This window comes from Vombatus ursinus, unplaced genomic scaffold (assembly GCF_900497805.2).
Source record: "Vombatus ursinus unplaced genomic scaffold, bare-nosed wombat genome assembly UNPS02014820.1, whole genome shotgun sequence".
Lineage (NCBI taxonomy): Eukaryota > Metazoa > Chordata > Mammalia > Diprotodontia > Vombatidae > Vombatus > Vombatus ursinus.
This window is the reverse complement of record NW_020954598.1, coordinates 17,925,539-17,948,943: the sequence shown is the minus strand read 5'-3', so window position 1 is coordinate 17,948,943 and position 23,405 is coordinate 17,925,539.

The window sequence follows — 23,405 nt, the reverse complement described above, 5'->3', positions numbered from 1 at the left end:
AAATCCTGGTTCTTAAGTTTGTTCTAGTACTTTGGGGAAAGCCTCAGTTTCCCCATCCACACAATGGGAATAAGAATACTTGCATGAACTACCTCATTGAGTTACTGTGAGGAAAACACTTTCTAATTTGTAAAGTACAGTGAAAGGATGGGACATTGGGGTAAGGGGCTAGAGGAAGGAGACCACGTAAGCAAAGGCATTAGCTTGACAACGTGGAGGCATGTATTGAACAAAATCAATGTTAAACACCTATAATGCGCTTACTACTGTTTTAGGATTTTATGGAGGATACCAAGAACTATGAGATGGTCTCTGGGATGGGCAAGAATGACACAACTTGAGGTATATAGATATTGTAATGTGTTGAGATACCAACATTAAGTTCTGGATGTTTTCATAGTCTTGTAATATAATATAATTATAGTAATGTCACATTATTATAATTATATTACCAAATATTATTATATATTATATAATAATATTATAAGATTATTCAAAAATCAAGGACATAATGCTCTTATCTCAACACAAATTACGATACTTATATATCTTCTATCTTGTGCCATTCTTGCCAATTTTTTTTCCATGTAAGTTTCTCACAGAGGATCTGCCCAAAGAAAAGTGGGTCTTTCTTTGTTTCTTGTAATAACTTGACGTGGAAGCAATGTACCTCTTTGGCTGTATATTTGTTGTCTCTTGTTTTCCCTAAATCTTGTAACTATATGTTTGTCTCTCATTCTCATGAGAAAATATGACTATCCTCATTTTTTTGCATGGGTTACTCATTAGAGAGGAAGAATGACATAATAGAAAGCTGACATTGAAGTTAAGAAGATTTTAGATTCAAGTCTTGCCCCTGTCACATGCTGGCAGGGTGTCACTGAGTGAATAACTTTACCTCTCACTGCCCTAGGCAACCATCCAAAACTATAAGTAGATGGAATTTCCTCACCTGGAAGTTCTTAATACCAGTAAAATCACACATCTACTCCCAATCCCTATATAAAAAGTAAAATAAAAAATACTTCACTTAGGTTTTAGAAAGGACTTGAAAAAGTCCCTCATACTATTCTTGTAAAAAAAGATGAAGTGATATGAGCTAAACAACAGTACAGTTAGTTTCACAACTAATTGAATGTCTAGATCTAAAGAGTGGTCAGTCATTAATTGTTCATTGTCAACTTGGAAGGAGATCTCTAGTAGAGAACCACAGAAATGTATCACAAGAGACTGCCTTCTTTGGCCCTTAATGAGTTCAAGTCATTAGGCCCAAATGAGCTATATCCCTTGATACTGAAAGAACTAGCAGATTGAATTCTTGAACTACTGAAAGTTTGTTCATTTTGGAAAATTCTGGTGACCAGGAAAGGTGCCACTGGACTGGAAACAGTTGAATGTGGTTCCAATTTTCATAAAGGGGAAGCAAATGGAATCATCATTCTATCTTCATTTTGATTCCTGGCAAAGTTCTACAATGTATTGTCTAAGTGATAGCTTGTTAGTATCAAAAAACACAACTGTTGATGACTATGAGCCAGCATGCCTTCAGTCATACCAGAAATGCTAATTTTTCTTTTGAAAATATAATGACTGAATGGGATGTCTCTGTGCCAACTCTCAGTAGAGCCTTATACCTCTTACAGTGGCCTATGGATATATATGTTTACTATCTGGTTTAACTTGACCTCTCCAACTTGATTTCACAATGGTAGGTTAAGACTTCAAGCTAAGGACTGCCACTATGAGCTTACATTCAAATCTCTGAAGGTCCTGGGAGTAATATTCTTAAATGAAAATACATTGCCTTCTCCTTACCAACTTAGTTCTTGAACTCCTACCAATACATTTCTATTTATATTAACCAGACACGCGCAGTGATGACACTTTTAGATCTTAAATATAACCATTTATCTAGCCATAAGGCAAAATTAATGATATTACAGGCACTTATGTGTTAACCAAGTTTGTGAATGATTATAAATGTCACAGTTCATGCATAACCCTGGGTTAAACACTGGGTTAATGCACTCGGTATCTGTGGAGAAGAGAAAGCACATATTTATAGGAACCTGGAAGAGAAGGGGATGAGGGAGAAAAATTCATGGACTTGTGGTCACTCATAACTCTGAAATACAGTATTTGATGTTATTGATCTATTCAGAAACATTATTACCATACTAGACAGATTCTCTGCCTAAACTTATCTAAAGCTGGGCAAATGCTCTTCTCTTCTGTACTTGTGCCAATGTTATCTGTCACAAATTCTTTTAATTACCCTTAAAAAAGGCTTTGCAATAGTGTTACCTCTTAATTTGGGTAACAAGTTCCCTTTAGAGGAATGCAAAGTTCATCAGGCTGGCTATCTTTGGGTTGTACAGACTATTCTATTCATATATTCAATCATTAGGGTGCTAATTGTCCAATCAAGACAGAGCTCACAGTAAAAAAAAAATCTTAGGTTGACTATGAGTAAGGCAAACCATCCTAGGCAGATCTTCACTCATCAGGATGCAGTGAATTCCAGTTAAATCTCAACACCAGCAAAACAGTTGCAAAAACTCTTTCCATTTTCTGCTTTCCCCTTCCTATCAGAGGAAGCAGAAAAGGAAGTAACAGGCACTCCTGAGAGCCTTCACCTCTCTTAAGCTCTAGGTAGATCAGAAGGACAATAGCTGGAACTTCAGTAGTTAGTCAGACAGTAAGGAACTAGTGTTCAAAGACTTATAGTTACCGTCTGCTTCTGCTGTTGGTCTTTTCAAACTTCTCCATCAAAGCTTCTTCACTCCCTCTACTTAGTTTTCCTGCAAATCCCTTGATCTTCAGTCTCAGCCTTTTATCTCCTATACCTTTAATGACTTAAATCAGAGCCTTCTGGTTCTCTGTGACACATCTTTCACTTAAATGATAATAACTCACCAATTTTCTCTTAAGAAATCTGTAGTCCTTTGGAAATCATACCCCAGTCTCCAAAAAAACTTTATAAGATTTGTTGCTTTTTTTTAGATGTACCCTTTTGAAACATCTATGTTGAAATGAGCTGTCCAATCATAATTCCCTTTAACTCTTAAATTTTAACATGGTCCTCTCATGTTGTGTCTTACATTTTGTATGCTTGAGGCTTTCCTCATACTCAAATTTTTCAGTTTTTAATCAATGAAAGAACTTTTTCTGCTATTTTAAACCATCAAGTTGTTTAACATATGAACTAGGCATCATTGATTATTTGCAAGGTTCTTTATAGTGTGTATTTATGCTACAGTTAATTTTCTGTACAAAACTGCTCAAATATCATTTGAAAGCCATTTTCTTCATACATGCATACATAAATTTTAACAGATTTTTGTGAATCCAGAGTTCTTTTCCTGCTCCTTTCAGTTATAAGCATGTACCTCCATTGTAGTGGCAAGAAATTCCATCTTTTACCAGTTAATTTGTTTTATTTTTACACAAAAGTACTTTTTTCCTGAAATTTTCAGCATGAAATTGTTCCATCGGAAAAGGATCTTAAAGGGGTAGTATATTTTAAAAGGATTATTAGGGTGGTAAATCAGCAGATGATTTATTAAAGGTAAGTATCATACACAGTAAAATGGTAAAGGGAGGAGTGGGTATAAAATGGCTGCAACATAAAACTAATGAGAAACCCCAAGGATAGAAGTAAAGGATGTCATTAACGAATTTCATTAAAGTAAGAGAAGATGGGTTTGTTACATGGCAAGAGGAGGGGATGACAAGTAGACAGTCAGAGTGCTCCATTGGTACCCTTGTGATGTTAGGAGAAGGCAAAGAATATTTGCAGTGTATTAGATGGATATGTCAAACTTTTGGGAGACCATGGACAAGTGTTGCACAGAATAAGCAAGCATGAATAGGTTGTGATCTGCATCATTGGAGTGAACAATTGAATTGATGAAATGACCAAACCATTTGACCATTCGTATAGTAAATCAGCAGAATTCCATATCTATCTATCTATCTATCTACCTATCTATATACAGGTACATCTGGATTTCCATAAAGCGTTTGACTCACTTTACTCATGATTTTCCTGTGACCATAATGTAGAGCTATGAACTAGACGCTAATTCAGAACTGGTTAAATGATTTGAGTAAGAAGTAGTAGTTAAAAAACAGCAGAATAATTTTCTTCTCAGCCCCATTTTTCCATTTTTTGTCTGTGTTATTTCAAAAATCTGAGCTTTTGATACAGGTCTCTATGAATCACATTAATTTCTTGAGGTGCCACAATTTTTTCTTCCTTGATGGAGATAATTTAAAACTCAATAGTCTAGATTTGGACAGCTAGGTAGTGCAGTGGATAGAGTACCAGGCCTGGAGTCAGGAAGACTCATCTTCCTGAGTTCAAATCTGTCCTCAGACCCTTACTCACTATGTGATCTTTGGTAAGTCACTTAACTTTGTTTGCCTCAGTTTCCTCATCTATAAAATCAACTGGAGAAGGAAATGGCAAATGACTTCAGTATCTCTGCCAAGAAAACCTCAAATTGGGACATGAAGAGTTGGACGCAATTGAAATAACCAAAGAACAACAGCGACAAGTCTAGACAATTATTTTTTTAAAAATCCTCCTATTTTTTGCCTTTTTCCCTTTCAGAGTCTCTGGCCATAGAAGCATATATGTGTTTTTCCTCCCCTGGTCTTTTAGAAATCAGAATTCTAGATTTTGCTTGGTAGAAAAAAATAGCCCTTAATGCTTCCTCTAGTAGGCCAGTTAATAAGCATCCATTTATTAGGCACTTAATATGTACCGGGTACTGTACTGAGGACTGGGGATACAACAGAGCTGCTCCTGTGTATTTATTAGGATCAAATGAAATTCCTTGATAGATGCAATCAGAATTTTTTTTATCATATCATTCTGATTGTCAATATCAACATGATACAAAACACATTTATTTGTATCTATATTGATATCCTTACGTATATCTATCATCTATATGTAGAAATAGATATAGATATGTTATTATACATGTTTTATATGTATATATATGTATATACATACATATACATACATATTATGTATGTATATATACAGAGAGAGAGATCTCTATCTCTGTCTCCAGCTAGCTCTACATAAAGATAGATATAACTATAAATTTCCAAAAGAGATTGCCTGTGAAGGATATATTGTGTAAGGAACAAATAGGCAAGGGCTTCTCTATAGATAGTGATACCCTCATGCTTCTTTTTGCACAAGCAGCTACTTGAGAAGATTCATGGCACTATAATCCCTGAGGAGACTGTAATGTTCTGGAGCTTATTGTAATCAAGGAATATGTTTGGTAAGCCTGTATTTCCTTGAATTATGTCTCACAAAAGAGAATTGTTTCAGCAGTACATACAGGAGAAAACCAAATAAGTGGGTTGTTATAAAATGCAGTTGAATAGCAATATGTTGATTTATACATAAGAGTATAACTATCTAGTAAGTATATATATATATAAAATATACATTCATAATCAGCACATCTGTCTACATACACATATAATACATTCATACATAATACATGTATTGGAGAGAGACTATGGATAAACAAGGAAATGGGCCCAGAATCAGAAGGGAACATTGGGTTAGATTCCATTAGGGAAATTTTGCAGCACTTCCATCAATTCTCTTAAGATATTCACTGCCACCAAAATCCATCTTTGATCTTTGTGATGCTATATGACTAACTCATGGAATATCATGAACTTTGAAAAACAAAAATTGCAAACATTTCAAAGAATGGTGTTTGGTAAAGAGGTTATAGAATGAAGACCAATGAAGACTTGTGCATTAAAAGGATCCCAAGAGGTATCATGAAGGATAGGTATTATTGGAAAAGGAGGTGGGCTTATCATGTAACAGGGATATAGGAAAATAATTGGATTGCTCAAGCCTAGCAAAAACATTCATAAAATATTAAAAGACCACAAATAACGTGTCTTGTATATTGGGTAGATTATAGAAGATTTATGGAAGGGCATGATTTAGAATCATACAGGATGGGAAGTCATGGATAGGCCACAGTCTGTACTAGTAAAGTACCTACATTGGATCATTTACAATTTACAATGCACTTTACAATTTACAGATGAGGAAACTGAGGAAGACAAAGGTTAGGTGACTTGCTCGAGGTCACATAGCTAGTAAATATGTGAGGACAGATTTGAACTCAGGTCTTCTCTGACTGTAGGTCCAGTGCTCTATCTACTGAACCAACTAACTGCGTCTATATAAAATGTTTTGCACACTTTAAAGTGCTATATAAATATTAGTTATTTTATACTCTATTAATGTTATGTTCATGAAGAGTGTTTGTTTCTCCATCGAAATTTTAAGTCTGTCATATTTATGAATTACTTATACTTTTTGTATAGGTTTGTAGATAACTGAAATATTATTTTTAAAACTATTTCAAAATATTTTATCCGTAGAATTAATGGGAGCCTCTTTCATTATTCTTGGTTCTATCTTATCTGTTGTCCTCCACACTCTCTAGGTTTATAGTTTTATATGGAATTTTTTTACCCTGCCACACCAAATTTCCATTTAAAGCCTTCTTGATCAGATCAATGAGTATCCTGCCAAATGTAATCTTCCTGGTCTTTGTGAGATGTTCTTCATCTCCTGCCAGGAGTCTATCTTTTGATATTATTAACTCAATCCCAGATGAACAAATCTTTCCTTTGACACTATCTAAGGAGCCAACTATTCATTTCATATATTATATTTTGCTTTCAAAAGTTATCTCCTTCAATGGAAAGAAATGATTAAAATGCCACCTGTCCTCAAAGTCCCTCATTTTACTTCCCTTCCTTAATTTTCATTTTACAGCCATATTACAAATAGATTCTTCAGGATCGTTCGTTAACACTTTTATCAACACAACACAACAAAGCAACGACATTTTATCAATAATGAGGAAAATAACACCTTATTACCTATTTAGCAAGTGGAAACTGTTTGATATTAGCACTGGGGGGGGGCAGAGTATGGTAGACTATTCAATCTTGAATATAATACAGGAATGAGGGTTGGTGTGGAAAGAATACTGGGTTTGGGATCAGAATGCTGTATCTGGATTATGGCTTTGCTACTTAGTCTCCATGTGATCTTGGGTAAGTTAATGAAATTTTCTTGGCCTCAGTTTGCTTCTCTTTAAGATTGGAATAGCTCTTCTTTAGGCTCTTTTCAAGTTCTGAATCCCATGAAAACCACAAACCTCCCAGTTAGTCATATTGGTTTTACACAAATCACTTCTGTGCCTCTCAGCAGGGAGTTACCAACAACACTTCCAGGAGTTGATAGTAGGATTTCTTGCAGCTTGAATTAATGTTCATAATTCCTTCATCATTTTATGGAGGCCAGAGTTCTACTGCTGCTGGATTTACCCTCTATGGGTATGGTAATATTTCTGATCCTCTGTCAAGTTCTCCTCACCTACCTTTAGACACTAATTTAGATTCTCCTCAGCTTCGTAAGGATCTTTTTCTTCCTGGCTACTTTTCTGGCTTATATCATCCACCTCAAAAAGGCAAATATGGTCACAGGTAAGGTATGATTTAAAAATGTTAACTTTTCAATTAAACATTTATTTTTATTTATTTCAGCCCCTCAATTTAGAAGAAAAAAGAAAAACAAAACACTTGTAATAAATATGCACAGTAAAGCAAAGCAAATTTCTCCAGAGACACTAATCTGTACTATACCCAAAAGAAACCAAAGAAAGAGAGGAAGTACCCATATGTACAAAAATAGTCATAGCAGTTCTTTTACTAGTGTCCAAGAACTGGAAACAAAAAGATTTTCCATCAATTGAAGAATGGCTAAACAAATTATGTTATATTAATATAATAGAGTACTACTGTGTTGTAAGAAATTATGAAATGTATTGGTGTCCAAACGGGTTTCAGCTTATATAAAAGAAGTATACTTCCAATTTGACTTCTTTGGTGTGGTGATTAATCCTGCCTGTGTTCTTATGAACTAACCACTCTTTCCTTCTTCGTAAAGGACTTCAGGTGTGGACAGTTTCTGTTGGGATTCCCAGCTTGGACCCTACTCTGCTTATACTTGGGTAGTGGCAGATACTAGATCAAAGGGAGACTTACCGCAAGTTCTCACACCTTCTCTTCTACTAAGAGTCAGCATAACACACACACATACATAAATGTACAAGCATATGTAGCAAATATAGATTCTGATCACATCAAAAAAAAATTACCTGTCTTAAAGAGTTATACCTTCTTTATCTATCTACATATGCAACATAATCCCCTGTACCTTAAAATTTCAACAATTAAAATGTGTATGTGATAATGTGATTTTATTACGTACACAATACAGGTTACATCTGAATATGGCATACAATATCTTCATTTAAGCAAGGTGACTGATGACTCCACTGGCCAATCTATAGTTCTGTTCCCTGTCTGGACTTCGGGGGATCAAATGCCTAGACTCCTTACTTTTTATATGAATAAATAAGAGTTTGAAGAGATCTTGTGGTTCATCCTGTGTTCTTGAAGAGGACCAATGACATCAGAAAGGTGATGTCTTGACTACAAATGAATTGGATTTAAGTGAGGCAGGGCTGTGCAAAGTCCTTAGCCTCACTCTCTCCTCCAGTGTTATCTGAGTCCAGTGGCAAGACATAAGTCAGGATAACTGGAGATGGCCCCGGATACAGTGGGAGACCTTGGCCTTTTTTTTTTAACCTGTCTTTCCCAAGTCTTAGTTTGTCTGAGGTAACACCTGTTTGGTGATTTAAGGCCAGGTAAGAATTGAGATTAAAAAATGACCTAGTTTGCCTACTCAAAAAAAATATCAATATAGGAGGTGATGACCCTTAGGATCTCTTGCCAGAACAGAAACAGTTGCCATTTACGCTCACTCTGAACCATCAAAATACAAACAATAAGCAAGTGAGGCTTGAACTGGCATCTGTTATTAGCTAATCCACGAAAACCACAATGATATGGGTTTAAAGGCATAGTTAAAGTAGCTCCATTTGAAAAGATCTTAGATATTGTTTAATTTAGGTTCTCCCTGAATCATGAATCTCCTGGCACAAAGGACTCATACACTTTGGGCTCCTCTCACTTGTCGAGTTTGTTATCTAGACATCCTCCTTCTCCCCCATCTAGGAAGTACAACATTTGGCACTCCTTAAAGGTTAACTAGCACCTCATCTTACAATATAATACTCAGAATCACAAGACTTTAAAACCTAAAGTAGTTTTATTTACATGGTAAAGGATATATAAAGGACTTCCATTTGATTCCACAAAACATCATTAGACCCTCCAGCACACCACCGCTCCATAGCGAAGTGTGTTGTCTCTTTAGCCTACAATGCCAGCCTGGGTGGGACTCCCACAAAATAGTGAGGAAAGTCTAGGATTTTCTGCTTCACCTCAGTATTATCCTTTAAGGCCCATTTGTGAAATATATTCCTCTTTTGCTGACAGCCGTCCTTCAACTAATGCTCCCTATCAAAACTCCATTTATCAGCCATTGTAGTTCTCTGGGCCTGGCTATTGTCATGGGACTTCTAACACCTAATATCACTCAAATCTTCCCACTTTCCCTTCAGCAAATGATGGTTATTATGTTCTTTCTGGGACATCAGTTCTTGAGCTTCTAGCTTATGGAAAGAACCTTAGCTTTTACACATCTTTCAAGTCTCCTGGTTAGATTGTTCCCAACCTTTTGAAACTTTCATTTATGTACATATACATATGCACATACATACATACATACATATATATATATATAGAGAGAGAGAGAGAGAGATAAATACACACCAGTCTACCATAGTTCTATTGTCCACACCAAAGGTCTCCTCAGGTGACTGAAGAATACATCCTTCTTAGGCTCTTTAAATAAGTCTGTCATGTTCATCTTAGGTAAGCTGATGGTGAGTCCGTTCTTCTTACCTCTGCTACCATTTAAAGTCTTGGAAGTATATTTCTTGTTTATATCAGTTCCTCCTCTTAATGAATGAAAACACATTTATTAAATGCTTACTGTATGCTAAGCCCTGTTCTAATGGATGAAGATTCAAACAAAAAAGTAAAAAAAAAAGTCCCTCCCTTAAAGAGCTCACATTTTTTTTTGGAAGTCCAACATATTTATTAATCAATGAGAGAGATTTTAAGTTTGAAAATTAATGAGGAAATGTTTGAACACACCCACAGATTGCTTTGGACCCTGGAGTGAGATAGGAGAAGATAATGCAAATATAGAAGTATTGGCTAAAGGGGAGTATTTTGGTTTGGAAAGCTATAGGGATGGTGATTGAAGACCTGTTAAAGCCTTAGGAGAACCCATTGACCCACCTTTTCTAGAAGAAACAACAGAGTTGATTTTATTACGGTTACAGAACTGAAAAGGGGTGGGATTAGGGTGTCCATAGAGCCTAGAGAATAAGGTGAACTATGACTGGAGCTGGGCCTTGATAAAATGGGCCATTGAGGCAATGACTACTCAGGACATCAAGTTATTGAGGTTTTATCCATTTGTCTTTCTATTTACTGCCTTTTCCCAGTATGGTTAAATTTGACTATTTAAATTACCTTGGGATCCTTCCAGACAGATCTCCAAAATAAAAAGAGGAGGACTGAATGTGGTAGCTGCTTCTTGTGCTTGTACTGGGAGAACGGCAACAGTGACCCAAGGCTAAAGATTTGTGTCCTTACTCCATATTTTTGTTTTGTTGGAGCATAGGGCAGTTCAAGCCTAATTATGAATAGGATTCATGTGGGATCTATTTGAGTTCAGTTTCTCTTCATTTTGACACTTGGCACAGTAACTAAATTTACATAATTGAAAATTTCTCAAGGATTTAGAGTCACAGCTTTTATAGGTTTCCCAAATTTTCTGAAAGTAGTCAGATTATAGCAGTTTCTTTAATTTCTATGACAATGATGTGCTGCCTACACAGACAAATGGTGTGTTAAGAAGGATTGATCTCAGTTATGTAACACTGTACAGTAGGTCTAAAATAACACCATACTGCCGAGGGGGTTAGAATTCAATATGATTCCAAATTTTAGCAGCTTAAATGGTAAAGCAACTTGCTTGCCTGCTGAGCAAGTAAGCCTTCACCTGGGACATTTAGTCAGTTATCAGATCCTGATAATTCTGTCTCTTCAATATCTCTTATTTTCTTTCTCCTCCTCTCTATTACCACTGTCACCACCTATATACACATTCTTGTCTCCACTCACACAATTGCCACTTTTTCCCTGGCCTATTTTAATAGACTCTTAAACTGCCTCTTGGACCCAAGCTGTTCTTTCCTCTAATCTATCATCTATAGGCACCTAAGAGACTTTCTGAAAGTTCAGGATGGACCATGTCACTCCCTCCTCCCTCCTCACATCCCTTCATGAAGTTTTTAGACTCTCTATTACCTCTAGGATCAACTATAAATTTCTCTGTTTGGCATTTAAAACTCCTCACAACCTGGTCCTAGCCTTCCTTTCAAATCTCATTGTACTAAACCATGTTCTACTCTATAATCTAGCCACAGTGACCTTTTTGCTATTCCCCACAATTGACATCACATTGTCCATCTCTGTGCATTTGCACTGACAGTCTCCCCTCACCTCTTTTTGTAATCACTGGCTTCCTTTAAGGCACAGTTCAAGTGCCACTTTCTACATGAGTTTTTCTTATTACCACAGCCTCTAACACCTTCCTTTCCAAGATGACCTTGTGTGTGTATTGTATGTGCCTATATATGTTCACGTTTTCTGCTGTTAGGATGAAAGTTCCTAGATAGCATATTTTCCCCCTTTTGTCTTTCTGTTTCTGTCCCCCAAGTATCCCACTCCAGATCTACTTATCCCTTGTACTGTGCTGTCTTGAAATGGCTGCTCCATAGACAACAAATTTGGTTTTATCTAATCTTTTCCTTTCCCAATCCATCTTCTGGCTCTTTCTGAAACCTAGCTATCTCCTAATGCCATGGCATTCCTGACCATTCTCTTTAGTACCAGTTGTACTTTCTTTCATATCCTCTAACTACTTGATTATGGTAGAATCTGGATACTGCTTGCTCCCTATGGCCACTTTCAGATTCTCTAGCCACTATCATCATTGAATAACCCCCAATCCTTTAAGGTTCTTTCAATCCAAATATATTACCCGTGACATTCTGGGAGCTGTGATCTGTGAAGCTCCAGGAAACTCTCCTTCCTCAGTGAATTCATGCCTGACTCACAGTGTTTTCTCCACCTCAACCTTTTCTCCACCTGAAATTCCCTCACTGAGGGAATTTCAACATACATACTGATATTCCCTCAACATCCTAATTTATCAGTTCTTCAATCTACTTGTTTCCTGTGGCCCACTCCTCTACTCCATCTCAGCTATACACTGAGATGGTCACACTTTGGATCTTGCCATCACTCGCAAGTGTCTTACTTCCATGTTCATGAATACTGAAATTCCTTTATTTCATCATAGTATTTTATTCTTCTACCTTTCATTCTAGCTTATGACTCATAATTCCATTATTTTTCCTAATTGTGACCTCCAAATCCTTCTACCTCTCAGTTCTTATCCAGGTCATCACTCATACATGATACATATATGCATATATGATACTTAATCCTTAAGCAAATTACATATTCAATTACATATGGCCAATTATATGTATAGACCTGCATATACATATATTTATATTTATGTGGATGGAACATTTTAGTAGTCTACAAGCATTAATCCCAGTGCATTCCTCTAACTTGACCCATATTTCCAATACCATAGATGCTTTAAAATGTTTGTTAAATGTTGTTCAATGAACAGGTTATTTGGCATGATGTTAACATAGTAACTAGTAATTGGCTGAACATTTCACTTTTCAACCAGTTGTTTTGGCTTCATAAAAAGTATAACCTTAGATGTCAGAATAAGCTTTTATTAGAACCACAGAATCTTAGAACTGGAAGAAATCTCAAGAGGTCAATTTCTGAAAGTTTTTAATTTGTGTAAAATAATTTATGAATATTTCCCGCACTTGATGACTTTATTTATACCCACAGTAGCAGAATGGTGCCAAGAACTATTCCAGTCACAATCATCCATGCATACAGCTGCATAATCTGGGTTCCTGGTTTGTCTGGGTCTCTGCCAGTCATGCTACCCTACAGATAGATTGCAATTATCATTTGACCAACAGCTAGAAGTCAAGAATACTGGAAATACAATTCTATTTGCAGATTTAAGTGTTCACAAAGGCAACATAGAGTAGTAGCAGTGGGTAGAGAGCTAGCATCAGAGTCAAGAAGGCCTAGTTTCAAGCCTATTCCATACTGGTTGTCATGTATGAGGTGTGATCATGGGCAAATCTCTTAACCTGTCAGTGCCCTAGTCAGCTCTCTAAAACCATAAGCTGAAGAGAAATTGCCAGATCTACATTGGAAGAGAATTTTTATCACTGGTGAGTTCACCATACCAGTGAAATTCAGACCAAAACAAACATAAATGAAGGTTTTTTTTAAAGGATGTTAAAGACATGGACACATTTGTAGGTAACAGGGAATCAGGCAGTAGATAGGAAGAGTCTGAAGATTTGTGACGGAGTGGGGTTGATAAAATGGCAATGTGCTAGAAAAGGCTGGATGGAATGGGATCACTTGAGCATGTTAATACATTTATCTTGGTAGAAGAATGGCTACCTCTTCACGTGAAACAAGTATAAAGGAGGACATATTAGGGAAAGACATCTGAGTGATGTGAGATTAAAATGAAGGAAGAAGGAGCTTTTTCTGAAGGGACTTGATTTCTTTTGGTAATATATGAAGCAAGCTCCTCACCTAAGAGGATGGGAAAGTGAAAGGGTGTCACAAGATGCTTGTGGAAGGATGAAAACATTTGTAATAATCACTGTAGTGAGTGGCATATTGAATTGATTAAGGAGGCACACAAAGATTGCATTACTTCAGTGAGGACCCAGGCAAGATAATGGAACATACATTTATAGTGAACTCAGTTATCAAGAGTGATATTTTTGCAATATATTTCTAGCTCCATTCAGCAGCACATGAATAGGAGGAAAGGCAGGGGGTGGAGGGCTTGGCAAAGCATGATCAGCAATAGGATAGGGAAGCAAGAAGTGAGAATGTAGAAGATGGTGTGGAGTTGAACTAGTTCATCAAAGGGTTGAGAAAAGGAAGAGATGAGAGTGTAGCCTTTATGTGTGCACATATAAACATGCATAAGTTTATTTGCATGTATCTATATATAATTGGCTATAAATGTATATTATATATATAAAATTGGCTGAAGTAAGCATTATATATGTATATGTATATATCCACCTATTATATAGCTACATACAACCAATCATAGAGAGATACACATATATACATACATATTTTTATATATACATTTATCCATCTGAGATATCTTAGTAGTCTATAAGTACTTAGCCTATTGCATTTCATACACACACACATACACACACACACACACACATCTCTTTCTTTCTCTTTCTCTCTCTCTCTGTATATGTATGTATTAGGAGTGAGAAGGTCTCAGACATAGACAAGAATGGATGTTATTGCAAAAATGAAATTTTTAAACAAGAAATCAGGAAATGACTGGTTATGGATATAGGAATCATCAGAATCAATCATTTGATTTGATTATTTGGAGTAAAAATAAAAATGAATGTTAAGTTAGAAGAAAGTTTAAAGATGAGGAAACATTGGGAAGAAATGCAAAAGTTTCAAGATGACCTATTCAAATAAACCATCAAAGCCTAAAAGTGGGAATTGACGAAAGGAAAGATATTGACCTTGATTGTTGCCATTTCTACCAATAATTTAATTGGTGCAAAGCAGCAACCACAAGGAGGAGGCCAAAAGAGATCAGAAGTAGCTTTATCCAACAAAAACTTGCTATATTTGCCAAGGAGAGAGAGTTGGGAGGCAAAGGCAACACTGGGTTAGAAGACAAATTCATTTGTGAAAATACTATGGAAGAGAATGGTGTAAGCAGTAGCACTTTATTAAATAGCAGGAAATGGTAGAAGTAAAAACAATTCTAAATGAAGCTTGGCATAAAACCCAAATAAATGAACTACATCATCCTGAAAGCATTCACAGTAGAAACTGAAAGTAGGACAACAAATAGATGTAAAATAGAACAAATTTGCCAACATTTCTATAATGATTTATTTTCATCTAGTACAGAGAAAAAGCATAACTTTTGGATTCTAACATCACAATCCTCAAAGTGCTGAGTGAAAAGTATAAATTATGTGATTTATTAAAATGGTGAAGTTGCGAAGAGGTAGCTAGACCAAAACATGTATGTATAAAGGCACTCTTGAAAGTAGGATCTTATTTTTTTCATTAACAAATTTATTTATTTTTAGTTTTCAACATTTACTTCCACAAGATTTTGAGTTCCAAATTTTCACCCCATCTCGCCCCTCCCCCCACCCAAGATGGCATGCATTCTGAATACCCCTTCCCCTAGTCTGCCTTCCCTTCTATCTCTCCCCCCCTTCTTTTATCCCCTTCCCTTTCTATTTTCCTGTAGGGCAAGATAGATTTCTGTACCCCATTTCCTGTATTTCTTATTTTCCAGTTGCACGTGAAAACATATTTTTTAAACATGTGTTTTTAAAACTTTGGGTTCCAAATTTTCTGCCTTCCTCCCCCCTCCACCCTCATTGAAAAGGCAAGCAACTCAATATAGGTTATACATGTGCAGTTATGCAAAACACTTCTATAGTAGACATGCTGTGAAAAACTAACTCTATTTCCCTTAATCCCATCCTGCCCTCCCCCATTTATTCTATTCTTTCTTTTTACCCTGTCCCTCCTCAGAAGTATTTGCTTCTGATTACCCCCTTTCCCAATCTGCCCTCCTCTCTATCATCCCCCTACTTTCTTGTTCCCTTTCCCCCCTATTTTCCTCTAGGGTAAGACAGATTTCCATACCCAATTGAGTGTGTATGTTATTCCCTCCTTAAGTCAAATCCTATGAGAATAAGATTCACTCATTCCCTCTCACCTTCCCCCATTTCCCCTCCACTGTAACAGCCTTTTCTTTTCTGTTTTTTTGTGAGATAATTTGCTCTGTTCTACCTCTCCCTTTCTCCTTCTCCTAGTATAATCCTCTCTCACTCCATAATTTTATTCTCCAGATATGACCCCTTCATCTTCAACTCACCCTGTGCCCTCTATCTATCTATCTATCTATCTATCTATCTATCTATCTATCTATCTATCTATCTCTATCTATCTACATATATATATATACACACATATAATTTTTTCCCCCCAACTACCCTAATACGGACAAAGGTCTCATGAGTTACAAATATCATCTTTCCATGCAGGAATGTAAACAGTTCAACCTTAATAAGTCTCTGATGATTTCTCTTTCCTGTTTACCTCTTCATGTTCCACTTGAGTCTTAGATTTGAAAGTCAAATTTTCTATTCAGCTCTGGTCTTTTCATCAAGAATGCTTGAAAGTCCTCCATTTCACTGAATGACCATTTTTTTCCCCTGAAGGATTATACTTAGTTTTGCTGGGTAGGTGATTCTTGGTTGTAATCCTACCTCCTTTGCCCTCTGGAATATTATATTCCCTTAATGTAGTCCCTTATTGTAGAAGCTTCTAAATCTTGTGTTATCCTGATTGTGTTTCCACCATATTTGAATTGTTTCTTTCTAGCTGCTTGCAATATTTTCTCCTTGACCTGGGAACTCAGGAATTTGGCTACAATATGCCTAGGAGTTTTCCTTTGGGGAATCTCTTTCAGGAGGATTGGTGGATTCTTTCAATTTTTATTTTGCCCTCTGGTTCTAAAATATCAGGGCAGTTTTCCTTGATAATTTCTTGAAAGATGATGTCTAGGCTCTTTTTTTGATCATGGCTTTCAGATAATCCAATCATCTTTAAATTCTCTCTCCTAGATCTATTTTCCAGGTCAGTTGTTTTTCCAATGAGATATTTCACATTGTTTTCTAATTTTTCATTCTTTTGAATTTGTTTTACAGTGTCTTGATTTCTCATAAAGTCACTAGCTTCCAATTGCTCTATTCTAATTTTTAAGGAAGTATTTTCTTCAGTAATCTTTTGGATTTCCTTTTCCATTTGGCAAACTTTGCTTTTTAAGGCATTCTTCTCCTCTTTGTTTTTTTGGATCTCTTTTGCCATTTGGGTTAGGCTATTTTTTAAGTTGTTATTTTCTTCAGTATTTTTTTGGGTCTCCTTTAGCAAGCTGTTGACTTGTTTTTCATGATTTTTTTGCATCACTCTCATTTCTCTTCCCAGTTTTTCCTCTACTTCTCTTACTTGCTTCTCAAAATCCCTTTTGAGCTCTTTCAAGGCCTGGGACTGATTCATATTTTTCTTGGAGGCTTTGGATGTAGGAGCTTTGACTTTGTTGTCTTCTGGTTGTATGTTTTGATCTTCTTTGTCACCAAAGTAAGATAATATAGTCTGACTTTTTTGCACTACTTACTCATGATCCTGGCCAATTACTTGAGTTTTAAACTCTTTGTTAAGGTAAGAGTCTGCTTCCAATGTGGAGAATGTACTGTCCCAAGCTTCAGGGGTTTGTACAGCTGTTTTCAGAGATAGTTCTAGGGACCTGTAAATTTTCAGTTCTTCCAAGGTGGTATGATAAGGGGCGAGGTGTTTCCTTTCCACTGCCACAACAAGCTCCATCACACCAGCACTCCTTCTTGCCCCAGGACCCCCCCCCAGAACTGTGACCCAGATCCAAGCATGGGCAGAGCAAGAGATTCCTGCCCCAGCACTAGCAAAGAGATCCCTGCAATCCCCCTCTGATCAGCCACTTGATTCCCCCTCAGTCTGTGGGCCAGAAGCTCAGGTGGCAGCCGCTGCCCCAGAGGCTATGCTCGGGACTTGCAGCTGAGACCTAGTTCCTTCTCTCACCGCAGTCACAGACTTTCCTCACTGACCTTTTAAGTTGTCTTTGGTGTTCATAGGTTGAGAAGTCTGGAAACCACCACAGCTGACCTCGATTCAGTCCTCTGAGGCCTGCTCTAGGTTCGTTGCGGCCTGCGCGCCCATGCTGAACTGCGCTCCTCTCCTCACCTGGTGTGATATACCTTTCTGATCAACCATTCAGGCTGTGTTGGGCTGGAAATTTGTTTCACTCTGTCTTTTTATGGGTTCTGCTGCTTTAGAATTTTTTTAGAGCCATTTTTTACAGGTATTTGGAGGGGTTTGGGGGACAGCTCAAGCAGGTCACTGCTTTCACTCCACCATCTTGGCTACGCCCTTCAAAGTAGGATCTTTTTACATAATGTTAGGCAGAGGATGACATCAAAAAAGTGGGAAACATCATGGATTATTTTAATACCTCAAAAGGTGATTGAGAGAAAATCAACTACTGATCCAAACATTTATTTTCTTATCTTTACAAAATCATTATGAGAATGATTTACATGGAATCAAAGGCATCTTTGTTGAAAAAAACTTAACTGCATTCACATTTGTGACCTTTCCTTCCAGTAAAATGTAATCTCTTTGAAGGAAGGGATCACTTTTTTGTCTTAGTATTCCTATTATAGGGAAAAGAGGAGGGCAGGCTGGATTGCCTTTTAGAAATTGAAATTCTTTTATTGACACCAAGCTTTCTAAGAAAGTAATGATTCAACTTTCAAACACTAACATATTGTCTATGTCCTATATGGCAGTGAGATGTGGGACACCCCCGCCTCTGAAGAACTAAAGATGAGTATCACACAGAGGGAAATGGAAAGGCATTGTATGTATGAGTAGGCTGCAACACATAAACAAGGAGAAAATCTGAAGAAGAATAAGATCCTGTAAAGGACATCCATCATCAAAGATGATATGGTAAGAAGAAAAGATGGGCTGGTCATGTAGAAAAAATGAGCTATGACAGATAGGAAGCCAGTATTCCACTAGTACTTTCTTGATGTTGGGGAAAATTAGGAAGGCCAGCATATTATATGGACTATACTGTGACAAATATTTTGGAGAAAATTACTGAGTCACACCTGATGGGCAGGCATAAATGGGTTATACCTGGCATCATTGGAGGTAATTCCCAAATCAGAGAGATCATAGATCCATTTAAGTACTTGATTTGAGTATTCCTCTCACCTAGTGAGAGTACTACATGTAGTAGGTACTTAATAAATGTTCACTAAATGGAATTGATCTGAACAGACAGGCGATGACAACTGGTTCTCTGCCCTAGATCACATCTTTAGAGCTATGTAATTGACTGAAAGGTTCAAAAGATAAAGATACCATTGTGGTTGTTTATTGATTATAAAACCAAACCAAACTAAACCAAAAGACCATTTGGCTCAATAGAGCCTAAAGAATTCTTTTCCAATAATAAGAATGTTATACATAAGTTAAGATCATACAATGTTTTTTGAAACAAATACAACCTTGGAGACAGTATTTTTCAATGATCTGATTATTAACACTAAGTAAAGCAACATTGTCATCACTATTATCACTGGAATTTCTGTGGCATTTTAAGGTTTGCAAAGTACTTTAAATAAATTATCTGATTGTATCATAAAATAGGGAGGTATATGTTCACCAATGGTGTTCACCATCATGGAGGAGGTCTTAGACAAGTTTGAAATGGAAGAGAAGTTGCTCTGATAGTGAGGGCCTCTTGATGCTCTTTCGTGTGACTGTAGTCCTGATTGCATTTGTGCTAGAATATTGAAACACCCTTTCAATGTAATTTGTGGTTATTTAAAATAGATAGAACTAAACTAAATGACAAACTAAATGGATGAAACATTCCTATCATCCAGCTTATACTATGAAGTTGGATAGCCAGTCCGTTCATTCAGTTGGTATAACAGCACATATATTTTGGACAGATTCTGGATATGGACAATTTGGGCTCAGAATTGAATAAGAGGGAGAGATAAAATAGATAACATTTGGGAAATTCTGCAAGGCTTTTTATAATCCCAGGCCATTCACCAGTGTAAAAACCCATCTTTGCAACACAAATGTTCTCCCAGTGATGCTCTGTGGTTGTGATTCTTGCAACATTACAGTCACTGAGGAATTAAAGTAAGGATTGACCCAAAAGGCCTTAGAGGAATATGACATAGACTCAAATAAACTTCAATGTATTTCCAATGATATGATTGCTCCATTGTTACTGTCTAAAAATAAAAAAAAAACTAAGCCAAAAATCATCATCACAAATATTCATAGCACATTGGATGGATTCAAGCTGGTAGATTAAGAGAAGATGAGCAGTAATCACTCAGGTAAGAGAACATGCTTAAGTTGTGTTCTGCACCACTGATGAGAGTCCTCCATTGCAGAGGTCAGAGATCTCCAATTTCATGGTATAGAGAAATTCCACTGAGGAAACTTCCAATGCATATCTAATGCTTTGCTACATTGAGTATCTAGAACTTTAAGAGATTATGTGACTTGATCAGGGTCATAAGGCAGTATGTGTCAAAGGAGGGTCTTGACTCCAAATATTCTTAACTTTTGAGCTGGCTCTTTGTCTACTGCTCCATGCTGCCTTCTACTTTCCCCCTCCTTAATCCTATTTTCCTTCAAATATTTTTTCATATAGTTCTGGCTTCTGATAACAGGCAAAACAAATCCACTCCACATGACTGTCCTTCAAGTAAGTGAAGAAAGTTATCCTCTCCTTGCTAGCTTTTTTTTAATGAATCACATCACAATGGTGTCAGTCTCAGGGCTTGCAGTCAATGAAAACTTCAGGCTGCTCTGTGTGTGTGTGTGTGTGTGTGTGCATGTGTGTGTGTGTGTGTGTGTGTGGTCTTATCTCTCTCAGGCTTCATTTTTGTAACTGATTTTTTTTCAACCTGAGTGTTAGAACTTATACTTTTCCTTATTGAGCTTCATCTTATCAAATCAAGCCCAATCAATTCAATTGTTGAATTTTCAGAATTCCTCTTGATTCTGTCTTACCACTGTATTATCTAGCTTTACTATATTCATATGTTTGATAAAACTAGCACCCAGATCTTCATGCAAACTATTTATAGAAATATAGAACAGGGAAGCATTAAGGATAAAATCATTTGCCCCAAGAAGCAGAGTCATCTTATCCTTGTTTTTTCTTCTTCTTGCCCCCAACATAAACTAAAAATGGCTCTTCTGTTAAGGTTCACTGTGAACAGATGACAGATTGAACACTGTCAGGAATATGAAGTCACTACCACTTTGGGGCCAAAATAGAATTTGTCAGAAATAGTACATTGTTTCTTATATTGTATGAGTAAATGCACTCCAGCAAAGTTGACTGCAAGCAACATTTCATAGCTCCAACCTCATTTTTCTGTTGAAGTTTAATTTAAAAAATGGGGAATAAGTTCTACTGGGTACCCCAATTTGGGTCCTTACCCAGTCTTCTTCTCCTAACGGCAATAGCCTTATTCCTTTTTTCCCTTTCCATTCATGGCGTCTTACACTGAGTGTGGCATTCAGGAAATCTTTATGCTGCTGTGATATCTTTTAATGCTGCTTGAGTTGTATGCTAGTCTTCCACTTCACGTACCATTGCTGATGCTCTGCCTTCTTTTGTGATACTTTGTACATCACTTGGATACCATTGGCTGAAACTATTTACTCTAAAATGTTGAAAATTTGTTGATCATTTTCTATGGTTGAACATGCTTTGATATTAAATTGAAATTATCACACACTTTGGAGACATTGTTTCTAGGAAGGCTCAATTACAGAATAACAGAGTTTGAGAATTGGAAATGTCATCAGAAACCATCTGGTCCAACTCATATATGCAAGAAGTCCTCATTATGCTATACCTGACATGTGGTCGTCCCATTTTGCTTGAAGACTTCCAGTGACAGGGAACCTACCACTGCTCCATTTTTGGATATCTCAAATTTTGCAAAGTCTATCCCAACCTCAAGACTAAGTTGTTCTATTTTCAACTTCTACTTAATGCTCCTAATTCTGCCCTCTTGTGTCAAATAGATCAAGTCAAATCCCCAGGACAGTCCTTCCAATAAAAAGCTACCATTCCTCCCCCTAAGTCTGAGTCTTCTCTTCTTAGGTTACACAGGTTCAGGTCCTTCAGCTTATCCTTCTAAGACATGGACTTGAAACCATTCAAATCCTGGTTGCTCTTGTCTGGAAGATCTATGGATTATCAGTGTTCTTCTTACACTATGGTGCTTAGAGCTGCCCACAACACATAAGATATGGTCTGACCAGGGAAAAGTACAGAGAGACTATTATATCCTTATTCCTGGAAGTTTTGAAGCTAACATGAACCCTTTTTTTTTTTGGCAGCCACACCACACTACTAGATCATATTGAGCTTGCAGTCCACTAAAATCTCCAGGTCTTTTTCAGATCTGGAATACAACAAATTATAGATAGTTAAAACAACATTGTGGCTAGACATAGCCACATATCTAATGAAATATTATATTAATTAATTCAGTCCTCCCTGACCCATATGATAACTTAGCTCTTGGTTTTAAACAAAATTCCTCTCTACCTTTCTCATTAGCTCTAGATCTAAATGTAGACAGTGTGGTAAGATGAGCATTTGGAGATGGCTACTTTATTCCTCCACTGGCATTGACTAGCTAGTAGGGCAATAGCTTCATAGAGGCCTCTGGAATTTTTGTTCAGGGGGGATGCTGTTGCCTTCTACTACCTGCCTTTGCATTGTCACAGAAGGACACCAGACCTATGAAGCAGGTGGCCAATGTTATCTCATATGACACTTTTGAAACATCAGGGAATTAAGATTACCACAGCCAAATCAATCACTTTCTAATATTTAGGGAGATTTATGGTCCTCAATGAAATTAACACTTAGTTATGCCCTACAGAGAAGAATATTTCCCATATGTTTGGTACAGTATGCCATTCTGAGAGTCAGGCTGGCATAGTGGATAGAGAACTAGTCTTTAATCCATGAAGGTCCGGATTCAAGTTTTGCCTCTGATACATATTGATGGTGATACCTTGGACATGTCACTTAACTGATTAGGAAATTAAGCAGCTCTCTAAGATTGTAAACTGTAGAGAATGTACTGATGTGCAGTAGTAGAGGGAATTCCCACAGAATGCTCCTCATAACAGTGAAATCAGAAGTACAAGCCCTATTCCTATCCTTAGGGTGATTTAAAATTTATAAAGTGCTTTACTCAAAATAACCCTGTGAGTTAGGTAGTATAGGCATCATTATCTCCCCACCCTGACATTTTTTTCAAGGAAACAGCATGCCATAACAACTAGAGGAACATTCTCAGAGTCAGAGACACTGAAGTTCAACTCTCATCTCCAACATGTACTAGCTATGTTACCAGGGACAGATAACTCAGCATCTTAGTGGTGACGGACAAATCAGTAAGACTACAAATACTAAA